The sequence below is a fragment of the Panthera uncia genome, chromosome F2, assembly GCF_023721935.1.
Source record: "Panthera uncia isolate 11264 chromosome F2, Puncia_PCG_1.0, whole genome shotgun sequence".
Lineage (NCBI taxonomy): Eukaryota > Metazoa > Chordata > Mammalia > Carnivora > Felidae > Panthera > Panthera uncia.
The window spans coordinates 67,120,166-67,134,078 of record NC_064812.1 but is presented as its reverse complement, the minus strand read 5'-3'; the positions used below and the strand labels follow the sequence as shown (position 1 = coordinate 67,134,078).

At 36.6% G+C, this 13,913-nt stretch overlaps 1 protein-coding gene across 1 annotated transcript in view; it reads right to left on the bottom strand.

Annotated features, from left to right (window-relative positions):
- LOC125924655 (cytochrome P450 7B1) overlaps positions 1 to 13,913 on the bottom strand; it is a 174,537-nt gene that overhangs the window by 159,902 nt on the left and 722 nt on the right. The window lies entirely within an intron of this gene.

Genomic DNA, 13,913 nt, shown 5'->3' with positions numbered 1-13,913 from the left:
CAGATCATATGTCTACTCTTTAATTACTTTGGCTTAGAAGACATATCTTGTGAAAGGATGGTGGATAACATTAATACGTAACATAAGATGCCGATGAAGATGTGATATCTGGGAGAATTGTCCTGAGCTGGCAAGTTACTACAAATTTCTTTCTACTAACCTATGCATCAGTCTTTTCCTTTTCCCAATAAAGACTATGAAGGTAGAATTGAAGGAAAAACAACATCTATGTATACAACTGCAAAGATAATTCTACAAGGATAATACTACAACAAGGCATCCCATAGACACTGCACAGACATCCAACAAAGTAGACTCATCCTCTTAGCCCCAAACCCAATCCTCCTAAATAGTCTCTATCTTATCAAAAGATTCAGTTCCAGTCACTTAGACCAGAAGCCTAAGAGTCATCCTTACACCATTCCCTTCCCTTTCCTTCTATTCACATGTAATCCAATGCCAAGTCTAGTAGTTCTTACTCCTAAGAATTTCTCTAATCTAGCCCCACCATCAACACTTGCTTTTCTGTGATTTATCTCCATCTATTAGACTGCATAATGGAATTGCTTGGTTATTTATGTGCTGTATAGATTTGGTTCCTTGAGGACACAACTTGACTTTCATCTCTGTAGGTAACCAATAAATATTTGTTGAATTGAATTGAAGAGAACATACAAAAGGGAAAACTAATGGATTTAAGAGATAGGGATTGCAGCTTTTATGTTGGATCTAAAAGGGCAGAAAGAAGGGTATTGCAGCAGAGTCAGGAAACATACTATATATACTGTGTTTGAGGACAAGTACATTCTATATAACTGAAATATGTGTAGTCTGAGGGGTTAATTTGAGAATGGCAATGTCCCTGTAGAATCAAATTATTTACATAGTGATTATCTAGTCTGACTTCCTTATTTACACATGAGAGAACTGAGGCTCAGAGAGAGTTAGGAAGAAATATTATCATGCCATTTCCTCTGCTGTGGGAGTTCCCTTATTTCTGATTTCATAAATATCATGACCCTAGTTGTTCTCTTTTAATAAAGATAAGTATTCTAAGTTATTTTCTTAATCTGATTGTAATTGTAGCATTCCGATGAAAGCCTGGAGACAGTAATTGGAAAATAAAAGCACTCACTGCTGTGGATTCTTCTTTACTTGATCTTACCAAGGCTTTAGAGACCTATGAAAAGGAAGCTCTAGATGTAGCCAAAATTTTAGACATTTTTTTAAGTTTATTTATTTTGAGGGGGGAGGGGCAGAAAGGGAGAGAGAGATAGAATCCTCTGTGTTGACAGCATGGAGTCCAACACGGGGCTCGATCCCATGAACCATGAAGATCACCATCTAAGCTGAAACCAAAAGTCAGACACTTAACTCATTGAGCCACCCAGGTGCCCCTAGACATGTTTCTAAAGTCAACCTGTGACAGACAGAAACAATATCCAATGTCCCTGCATGTTTCTTCCCTTATTTTCCTTTTATTGAAAATAAATTCTAAAAAAGGAGGGGGATTTGAAGATAAATCTATGCATATCATAACTACAGTAATAAAACTGTCATTGTTCAAAGTTGTTGACAAATAAAGATTGATCTATTTTAAGTGATTAAATAACCTAGCATTATTCTAAATTTGCTACACAGGTCATGAGATGTTCTACAAATCTGAGGCATCTTAAAATACTTAAAGACCCTCTTACCCTATCATATAAACAGTGCTTGAGACTCTTTGGTTATGTGTTCCTTTTTCTCAGACATGAACAATTTTTAAAGTCCAAAAATAGACACTATTTCAGTTTTTGGTTCTATTTGGCCAGCATTTCTTCTCAAACATGACTGTTTTAAAAGAGTACAAATACAGAGTTTCAAAGAGGGAGTGAGTTATCTTAGTCCCACTAAAGCAGATTGAGGAAACTGACATGAATCAGTCACTTTGGCTCCTAAAAAAAGAAAGACTAGCCCTTTAAAAATATTATAGTTGCCTATAAAGTGAAGCATAATTTGAATATATCTTCCAATGCAGTGTAATTAAGAACATTTTTACGTACCTACTAAACTTCATTAATTCATATTTGGAATCAAAGAAACTTCTCTATAGTAGATCTCCAGTGAACGAAGGGAAAAGCACAAGAACAAATAAAATATATAGATGCTTCTAGAATAAGGCTTTCACTTGAATATTTTTGAGATCTAGGTTTGTGTCAAGGTAAGGCAACTACTGCCTATGAAGTAAATTGCAATATAGCAGAGTTTAAACATAAGTCACAAAAGGAGAAGCAGCATTGCTAAGACACACTTTAATAAGACTATCATATTACAGATCTATCCTGTAAAAACCAAATCCAAGTTGGGTCATTTTGTTAAAAAAGAAAAGAAAGAAAAGAAAAGAAAAGAAAAGAAAAGAAAAGAAAAAAGAAAAAGAGGACAATTAGGATAAGTGAATCAATACAAAAGAAGAATCAATTAGTGAAGAGATGAAAAGTTAAGACTGGATCTTTGTCAAATAACATGAGTCCTATTTACAGAACTGTTACCCAGAAAGGTCATGGCAATGGCACTTACTCTTACTTACGTAACAGTTTCTCTCTCTAGTAAAAAATGCATTCAACTCAATCCTTGGGTAATAAATCACCTACTTAAGTTTTTTCCCTCTTGTTTTTATTAGTTAAGTAGTTGAAAACAATATTCAATGTGGCACAAAGGAATCCACGTCTAAAATGAGTAAAATGAGGCCTAAAATGAGTAAAATCCGAGCAGCACAGTAACACATATTGTAGACCACCTGCAGATCACTTATTGCTTATTGTTGGACAGTAAATACCTTTGAATCAAACTGTTCTTATGACTTTATTCCATGGTCCCTGAGAATGCTGTGGGATTTGATTTTCTGTACCTTTCTTTTTTTGGTTAAAACATCCCATCTATGGAATTAAGTTAGAAAAATCGTGTAGTGGCCATGTGATCCAAAGCCAAAAGACTCTATCCACCTGCAATAGGGTGGATTCTATCTTCAAGGCCTCTCTCTATGGTAACTCTTGAGATTAAAATGAGAGGGGGAAAGTTCTATAAATAAATATGGAGAATTTCAGTATAGAAAGAAAACACTAATTTGAATCAATTCCTTTAGAAAAATAAAATTTTCGAAGCCTTTACTTTTGGATTCCTTCCCCTAAAAAGTAAGAGCCATTTTAACTTCAAAATATGTCCTGTTTTTAGAATGGGGGTATTAAGCTATGTACTATTACCCACAAATGCATCAGAGTCACAAATGCTGTGGTCAAAAGTCTTTACCCTTCTTCAGTTGACTGGTGATTTCATATGTTCTAGAAATATTTTTATCTTTTGGCATGATGCTCTATACCATATGGCACAACACACTGACAAGCAAAAAGGGTAGAACTAGTTTGAAATATATACACATATATACACACATATATTTATACATTTATATATTCACACACACACACACACTGAATGTATAGTGAAAGAATTTGCATGTAGGCCTGCAAAGAAATATAAGGGCAAAGTTACACATTCTGCATATAGTACTGAGATTCTTTGTCCATGTGAAAAAGACCATTCAAAATCCAAAGCAAGGCTGAAAGTTCACTATAGACCTGAGAGCATTCAAGAGACATATCAAGAACCACTACGCTTTGCTACATCAAGTAATATTTGAACTGTCTGTAACACTTTCTCACACAATATTTAATGCTGCTTCTAGAAGCGCAATAGTAACTGCATCAATGACACGTATAACAGCTTGTACAATCCGCTTATGAAGGATTGTTAAAATGGAAAACACACTGAACTGTCTTTAATTGATTCCCAAACAGTGAAATATCCTTCCCCGTTGATTCTGGGTTCTTCAACATTGTTTTCCCTTTGAAAACAGGGGTCTTGAATCAAATTTTATAAGTTTTCAGAGAGATTAAGGTGCAACTCTCAGCCTGCTTACTATTCTTTGTGTCAAGCGGCACGTTCCTCTAGAAGGGGAAAAGCTCCTTGACAATGATTTCTTGGACATGACACCAAAAGCACAGGAAACAAAAGCAAAAATAAACAAGTGGGACTATATCTAACTAAAAAGCCTCTGCACAGCAAATGAAACAATTAATAAAATGAAAAAGCAACCTACAGAATGGGAGAAAATATTTACAAACCATATATTTGATAAAGCTTTAATCTCCAAAATCTATAGGTAACTCCTAAAACTCAATTATAAAAAAACAAAACAAAATAAAACTAATTTAAAAAATGGACAAAGGAACTAAACAGACATTTTTCTAAAGAAGACATTAATGGACAATAGGTATACGAAAAGGTGTTCAACAAAACTAATCAGGGAAATGCAAATAAAAAATCACAAAGATGTTACCTCGCACCAGTCAGGATGGCTATTATCAAAAAAACAAAAGATAACAAGTGTTGGAAAATATGTGGAGAAAATGGAACCCTGGTACACTATTGGTGGGAATGTAAATTGGTGTAGCCAGTACAGAAATCAGTACAGCATTTCTTCAAAAAATTAAAAATTTAACTACTGAATAATCCAGCAATCACCCTTCTGGGTATATATACAAAAAAAAATTGAAATCGAAATCATGATCTACACTCCCATGTCCATTAAAGCATTATTCACAATAGCCAAGATATCCTAAGTAACCTAAATATCCATCTACAGATAAATGATTAAAGAAAATGTGGTGTATATATATATGATGGAATATTATTAAGCCTTTAAAAAGGTAGGAATTCCCACCATTTGTGATAACTTGGATGAACCTGAAAGACATTATGCTAAGTAAAATAAGCCAGACATAGGACAAATACTACATGATACCACTTATCTAAGGAATCTAAAATAGTCAAACTCAAAGAAGAGAGTAGAATGAATAACAGAAACTAGTGGGGAGGGGGAATCAGAGAAATATTAGTCAAAGGGTACAAAGTTTCAGTTATCAAGATGAATAAGTCCTAGAGATCTGCCACAGCACCATGCCTATAGTTAAAATACTGTATTGTATACTTCAAAATTTGCTAAGAGGGTAGATATTATGTCAAGTGTTCTTATCATCATCATCATAAATAAAAAAGATGCATGTGATGGATATGTTTATGACAGATTGTGGTGACAGTTTCATGGATGTATACTTATCTACAAACTCATCAAATTAATTACGTGCAGATTTGTGCATGTCCAAAGGAAAAAAAGGGGGGGGGCAGGGTCCTTTATTGTTTGTCCTGTTTTCTATTGTACCTGAACAAAGGGCAGTCTGGGCATGGAGTGAATCTCAAATCCTCTGCTAAGTCATTAAATGAATGGATGCAAAAGTAAATATATGAGAAAAGGAAAAAGATGTATTTTCTAACATTGTCCATCAAATGTGACTTTCACACAATCTAGTGCAAGAGGGAGATAGCAGACGATCATTATCTGCTTTTTTTTTTTTAAGATTTAACACATTCTTCTTTTAAAGTCCTAATGCATATGTTCCTATCTTAATTAAATTTCTACTAGCAATGCTTAAAAGTTGTATTAGATCTTAATACTTAAGTTTTCAGGAAAGGTTAAATGTATATGTCAGAAAATTATGACAAAGATTAAAAGAGTAAGAAAAAAAGTTAAAATAGGGTTAGATGATTGGACTTGAAGCCAGACATCATGGGTCTGAATTCTAGACTGCACTACATTCTGGTTGTATAACTTTGGGAACATTATTTAAATGAGACTTCATATCTCTATAAAATGCCAAACGTCATTGTGAGGGAAGATTCAATAAATTTAAAACAATAATGAATATAAAATACTTGCCTCTCTTATCTAGTAGACACATAGGAAATGCTCAAAAGTGTCCATTGTTATTATTACAACAAGTCAAAACCAACTTCATAGTACTATATATTCAATACACAAAAATAGATAAGAGTCAACAATACTGGAGTAGCGGGGCGCCTGGGTGGCGCAGTCGGTTAAGCGTCCGACTTCAGCCAGGTCACGATCTCGCGGTCTGTGAGTTCGAGCCCCGCGTCAGGCTCTGGGCTGATGGCTCGGAGCCTGGAGCCTGTTTCAGATTCTGTGTCTCCCTCTCTCTCTGCCCGTCCCCCGTTCATGCTCTGTCTGTCTCTCTCTGTCCCAAAAATAAATAAAAAACGTTGAAAAAAAAAAATTAAAAAAAAAAAAACAATACTGGAGTAGCTACCCCTAAAGTGGTAATTGTCCATCATCCATAGAAGGTAATCCCCTCACATCGTGCCTGAAAAGGACCAAAGCAGCAAAATACAGTATCATGACACTAAATCCTCACTAGACATGACTGAGCTACAAGCCATTTGTCTTCCTGAGATAAAGCAGTTTGGACGTTCAGAGTTCCAAGGTATAGATAATATAAAGCAATGCTTTCACCAGGATGATTTTGACTTTCAGACAGACAATGCTTTCACCAGGACGATTCTGATTTTCAGACAGAAACTATGGTGTCGTTAATAGTTTATGAGTGGGGAGCCTGGGTGGCTCAGTCGGTTAAGCCGACTTCGGCTCAGGTCATGATCTCACGGTCCGTGAGTTCAAGCCCTGCGTGGGGCTCTATGCTGACAGCTCAGAGCCTGGAGCCTGTTTCAGATTCTGTGTCTCCCTCTCTCTGACCCTCCCCCGTTCATGCTCTGTCTCTCTCTGTCTCAAAAATAAATAAACGTTAAAAAAAATAGTTTATGAGTAATGATCCTACCATTATTTAAGTGTACTAAGGACCAAAATGTGTGTGATTCTATGTTATTAATGAAACCAGGCTCAGCCCTATCTCAAAGGAGCTCTGATCTGTTAAACAAAACACACTGTCCACCTATGCCAGGGAGGGGAATCATAAGCACAGTTACAAAATCCAGTACCTAGAACTGAAACTTAACAGTACCTATGTTTAAATTCTGAATTTGCAAAAGCAGGAATTTTAGGAATTGACTGCACTCCAATTGCTATGTTTTCAGTTAGGTTTACACTAAAGAATAACCATTGCACCAATATGTTCTCCATTTATAAATATTCATGATAGGTAAACACTTGCTTATGATATCTTCCCTTTTTAATTAAAGCAGCAGAAAACTTGACATGTATGACATTTGATGTATAATTTTTGTATGAAGTTTGTATATTTTTATATCAATATCTACAACTCTAAAATATTCAGATTAGAAATAGATAATTAATGCACCAAACTGTTCATTCATTCATTCACCCTTCATTTCTTATGACAAATATTCACTGAGAAACTAGTCAGTAAAGCACCTACAGTTTCTTCTTCATTATTGTCAACTATTTAGGATAAAGTTATGAGGAGAAATGACAATGGATTTAAATCCTGTTATGGTTGCGCTTTTATTAAAATGTCTATTAATTTCTGCGTTAAGCAATTATAGACTTAATTAATCCTTTCCACTTTCCTATGGACAAAAAAAAAAAAAAAAAGATCCTATCCCAAATACTTCTGTGTCGAAAAAAATGCCAAAGCCATAAAAATGAGCACTCTGGCTATAAAAATGCACAATATAATAGATGTCACCTTCTCTTATTCAGCAAAGTAGCTTTCTATAATTTTGTCCTTTGCCTTTCACAGAAGAGTAACCTGAAGTAGTTTCAGTGGGATTTTACTTTGGATAAAATACAGAAATATTCTCCTACAAGAGGCTGTTATCTTTGCTCTACAGCTGATGGTTCTCTCTGCTCTACTCCTTTTTTGGAAGTCAGTAAAGTGCAGCATCCCACCCCCGTAGGTCCCCTCAAATCCTCAGAGTCCTCTCCTGCTTTATCCTCCGGGCTGTGGGCAGCAGGATGTAGGGATGCACCAAGTCTGAGAAATAAGAAATCTGACCAGTTCACATCTGGGTCTAAATGCCTACAAGTCTATGACTTATTTTCAAAATGATTTTAAACATTCAGAGATGCAAGATACATAACAAACATTCAAAACTTACTTGTATACTGATAGGTAAGGAAGAGAGACTGATGACTAGCCTATGATGATCTGTGAAGTGTAGGACCAAAAATTCTCAAATTGTCACGCATTAGTATAGTCATGAAGCCACTGAGTACTTAGAAATGCTTACTTTCTGTCCTGCTTCTCATAGGCAACAAGGAAAGTCACCCAAGGCCCAGTCTTTCCCACTCTTTGAAACTTCTTACAAAAGGCAGTGTAGTTAAGGTAAAGGGCATGGAAGATACGGGTACTGTGTTAGTTTTCTACAGCTGCTATAACTAATTACCACTAATTTGTAGCCTATACAACACAAATGTATTATCTTACAGCTCTGTGGCCCAGAAGTCCAAAGCGGGTCTCGTTGGGCTAAAATCAAGATGTTAGCAGGACTAGGTTCTTTGCTGGAGGTTCTAGAGGGGAATCCATTTCCTTGTCTTCCCAGCTTCAATAAGCTGCCCGCATCCTATGTCATTTGGACTCCTTAATCCATCTCCAAAGCCACCAATGGTTGGTAGATTTCCTCTCCTACCTCCTTCTTCCAGGGTTTACTTGTGGTTACATTTGGCCCATGCAAATAGTACAGGATAATCCCTCATTCTAAGCTTAGCAGATTAACAACCTTCATTCCATCTGCAACCTTAATCTTCTTTTTGCCAAGTAACCTAACATATTCATAGGTTCTGAGAATTGAGGTGAGAACAACTTTGGGGTTAAGGGGGTTTTATTCTGTCTACCATAGCTATGGACCTGGAATCAAAAACCCAGTTCCACTTCTGAGTAAATCTGCAAACTTAGGCAAATGAGCTAATTACTTATTGTGTTAATCTCTTCTTCTGAAAAATAGCTTAAAAACAGTTATCTCATGAACCACAGTGAAGATTAAATGAGATAATATACGCAAAACATCTCAGCACGAAGTGTGGATAAAGTAGGGCCTCAACATTGTTCATTTCTATCTTCCCTTACCTTCTTCTCAAAACTCAGCATCATAGTGGGGTGGAGCTGGATGTTGGATCTAGGTCCATCTGGCTTCACAGCCATGCTCTTTGCCTTACACTACATTGCCTTCTATAAGAAGGTCCCATTGTTGGGAAACACTAAGCCACGAGTGACTTTACATATATAAATGGCCCTACATTTCTAAGGTAAGCACTCCAAGATTTTTTTTTTCTTATAGAGATAAGATTCATGTGGATCTTGTGTAACTTCTGAAATTATTTCTCTTCTGCAAACAGATAATCAGCAAATATGATTACAGCATTGAATCACCCTTAATCGTGACCCAATGAACAATTCTGAACTTCCCACAACCCATCAAATGGTCACTTTGAAGGGTACACAAATAAACAGCAAAGTGTTTTCAGAGCTCAAATGTTCCTCTAATTACACAATAGGAATATTCTCTACCTTTGAGATCTTCTTTTTTTAAGTTACAAAATAAAACAGCAAAGCATGCCTGAAATCTGTCTCAAATGGTAACAAGACTAATTCAAACTCTGCAGTTTAATAAGGGAAAGTGCAGTACCATGGAGTAACTGATTACTTGTTGCCAGAAATGTGCCTGGAGATCTCTCTAGCACCTCCTATGTAAAACATAAAAATCAGCCTGTTAAATTCGGCATACTCTTGAGAAGAAAATTACTTTGCTTTCAGCTACCCACATCCTTTTCCTATAAAGAAGAAGAAACGAGAAACAAATCTACTATAATAACCTAGCTCTTCTCATTGTCTAGGCAGTGGTAACAATGTGAGGGATCTAGAGCACCATGGGTCTTGTTTGGGAGTAATTAATCAATTAGAAAGAGGAAATAATGGACTTATGTGATACAGTGATGTCAACACATCAACATCTCTTTTTTTTTTTTTCAATATATGAAATCTATTGTCAAATTGGTTTCCATACAACACCCAGTGCTCATCCCAAAAGGTGCCCTCCTCAATACCCATCACCCACCCTCCCCTCCCTCCCACCCCCCATCAGCCCTCAGTTTGTTCTCAGTTTTTAAGAGTCTCTTATGCTTTGGCTAACACATCAACATTTCAAAATAACTCATTATCTACATAACCTTGACATCTTAAAAATCAAAAAGAGGGGCGCCTGGGTGGCTCAGTCGGTTAAGCGGCCGACTTCAGCTCAGGTCACGATTTCGCGGTCCGTGAGTTCGAGCCCCGCGTCGGGCTCTGGGCTGATGGCTCGGAGGCCCCAGCCTGCTTCCCATTCTGTGTCTCCCTCTCTCTCTGCCCCTCCCCCGTTCATGCTCTGTCTCTCTCTGTCTCAAAAATAAATAAACGTTAAAAAAAATTTATAAAAAAAAAATCAAAAAGAAATCACTTCTCACCACTTTGCTTCTCACATCTACCTTGTGTGGCAACTGTTATTTCCACTTTCTAGTTAAGGAAGATGATTCAGGTTAGTCAAAGTCAATGGTCATGGAGTTCATGGACCCTTTGAATCTCCTGCTGAGGAACAGGATTCTCTCTGAGGCAGTCTGGAAAATGTCACTTGGTGAAGCGACCTTCTCTGGGCTCAATTTTTCAGGTGTTTTTCTAGTTGATGACTTTCCTCATATAGTGCAAGTTCAGTGATGTTCTCAGAACCTATTAACACCTTCAGAAGGGTCTCGGCTCTGTCAAAACCTTAATACTAGACCAGTAAGACTGTGACCTCTAGAAATGTAAAAGAATAAGTGTCTGTTGTTTAACACCAGTGAATCTGTAATAATTCGTTAAAGCAGCAGTAGGAAACTAGCACAATTCTGGTCCCTGGAAGTGTAATGCTGCTGTGACAAATACGTAAAAATGTAGACATGACTTGACTGGGCAATGGCTGATGAATTCTGAGGAAGATGATTGAAAAAAAATCCAGATTGCCTTGGACATATGGTTAGTAGAAATACAGATGTTAACAACACCCCTACTGAGGACTCAGAAGAAAGTGAGGGCTACAGGAGAGAACATACATATCATCTTAAAGAATATTTACACCATCCTAAAGAGATGATAAGTAAAAATATTAACATTAAAGGTACTGCTGGTGAGGGCTCAGATTAAATGAGAAGTATGCCACTGGAAACTGGACAAAAGAGATCTTTATCCCACAGTTACAGAAAGCTCAGCTACGTTGTGTCCTGCCATAATGTGGAAAGCTGAATTTGTACAGGATGAACATGGGTATTTACCCAAGGAGATTTCTAAGCAAAGTGTTGAAGGGGTAGCCCAGTTTGACTTGCTGCTTATAGCAAAATGTGAGAGGAAAGATATGAAGGGAAGAATCCTTGGGCCTAGAGGAACCAGGAACTGATACTTTGGGAAGTTCTCAGCCTATTCAGGCTGTAAAACTAGGAGATTCACTGTCAAGAAAGAGTGCTCTGGAAAGAAAGCCAAAGATGTGGCTGAACAAATTTTGCTAGTGCCTGGGAAAATCAAAAGGTTGGAGTATTCTGTTAAATTCAAGGATAGATGGAGACAGCCTTGAAGGTTCCCTCAGCAGACAGAACCAGTTTAGTCATTCAGGTAAAGCTTAATTTAGCTTATTTTGCAAGGTGAACTTGATCTGGATCATTTCTTACCTGTAACTTTGGAAATGCCAAAAAAAAAACCAAACAAACAAACAAACAACTTGAACTGTTTCTCAAGGTTTATATGAGGTAACCACTGAAAATTGTAATAATGTAACCCATCACTGTGAGGAATAAACAGTCACTGATTTCTCACCTTAATATAAGCTGCTTTATAAAAATATACCACTGAAACTCATCCCATGTTCTGGTTTGAGCACTCCTGGTTTGCGAACTATCTTTTTGGTATATGCACAATAATTTCTTACTAATTACTACTTCAGTGATTCATTGGTTTCACGTTGGCTATTTTGAACTTTTGACAGTTCAGTCATACACATTCATGATCAAAGTATTAGTGAACACTGAAAAGGTTAGGCATGTGACTAATGTTCCCCTCAGCCCTGTCAAAAGAAGCCTGGAATGTAAAGGGAATGATCCAGGGAAAATCTGTGGAGGAGCCTCTTATTGATGGAGTCAATCCCTGTGACATGCATGGAAGTCCCATAATGTTCTTGGGAATTTTTGTCCCAGGATCAATCATACCCAGATTCCTACACTTGATTTAGATGATTTAAATGGTGAGATTTGGGACTTTTGAGCTCAATGAGATTTATATGAGATCTTGGACTTTGTGTTGGTATTCTACTAGGTTGAGATTTTTGTGAATGTTGGGATGAGTGAATATATTTTGCATGTAAGATGGACAGAAATCTTTGGAGGTCAAAGGGAGTACTGTGGTAGGAAGATGTTTCCCAAATGTGTGAATGTGTTACCTTACATTACAAAAAGGACTTTACAGATGTGACTAAATTAAGGACTTTGAGATGGGAAGATTATCCTGGATTATTTGGGTGAGTTCAACACAATCACTAGGATCCTTATAAGCTAGAGGTAGGAGTATCAGAGTATGAAAAAGAAATCTGAATTCTAGTGACCTTCAGAAAGTGGAAGAAACAAGGAAATGGATTCTCCCCTGGTTCCATCAAAAGGAACGCAGCCCTGCCAACACCTTGATTGAGGCCAGTAAGGCCTGTTTCAGACTTCTGCTGTCCAGAACTGCAACATTTAAAAATCTGTGTTACTGCCTCTTCCCTACCATATTTTCTGTGAACACTTTCCCATATTCATTATTATAAATGCTTCCATTCTAAGTGTCCCCTTTAACACATACATAATTTAGTGCCACTCTGTATTTCACTTAGAAGAATTTAACCATTTTATATTTATTTTTTATTGTTTTGGTCAGACTAACCTTCATCATTTTTGCAGGGAATAGGAGGTAGAGAAAGAATAATAGAGACATGTTTGCTTTCATGTCTGCCTTGCTACACACACTCTGTTTTTATATGTTGTCTTGGTAATAATTTAGAAAGCCCATATCTATGTTCAAGTCTATTATTAGTAAAAGATGGTGATTTTTAAACACACACACACACACACACACACACACACACACACACATATATATATATATAAAATTGTTGGACAAAAATTTATATCATATTAATGACTTTCTGGAAATAAACTGTTTCCTAGCACCATCCAAAGCATATCTTGAATTTCTCAGTTTTATTTCAAATGTGGCATTGACTGACACTGAATCTACACAGAATCACATAACACTGAAATTAAAGCATCCTAAGTCCTCATTTGGGGCTCTAAAGCACAGCCATTGGAAAAGGCAGCCTGGGAGAGGGCATGACACATTCCAGGATGATCACTGAAAACCTGCCTGGGGAAAAAAGCGAAAGTTCCCTTCTAGAGTATTCACCCATGTGCATTCTAGAAATGTCCACAGGTATTTGAATGTGGTACAATGGTGCCATTTTCCCAAAACTACTGAGAAACAACCTATATCACACACACACACACACACACACACACACACACACACCTATAAACATATCTATGTGTAGGTATATCAATCCATCCATCTATCTATATAGATAGATCGGTAGATACATAATAGATATCTGTATATATAGATATATAATAGAGATCTAATAGAGATCTAATATCTATTAGATCTCACACGTGTGTAGGTATGTATATATATATATATATATATATATATATATCACACGTGTGTATGTGAGATCTAATCACAAAGAGAAAATAGAGTGATTTCGAGTGAATGCTTTTATTTTGAATCTGTTTCTACTTTCACATTTCAAATCAGATAAAGAAGTGACACACTTCTAGGTGTTGTGTTATTGGTTTTTTTCTAATAAAAATAATACAGTAAATGCACAAAATACACACTGTAAACTTATTTCGTATTCAGCAAACTCCCATGAGGTGTTATTACTGCGTTTTTCCGCATGAGGTACAGGGTAGTAAACTGAGGCACAGAGAAGCACCCAGAGTTATTCTTCATACTAGACAC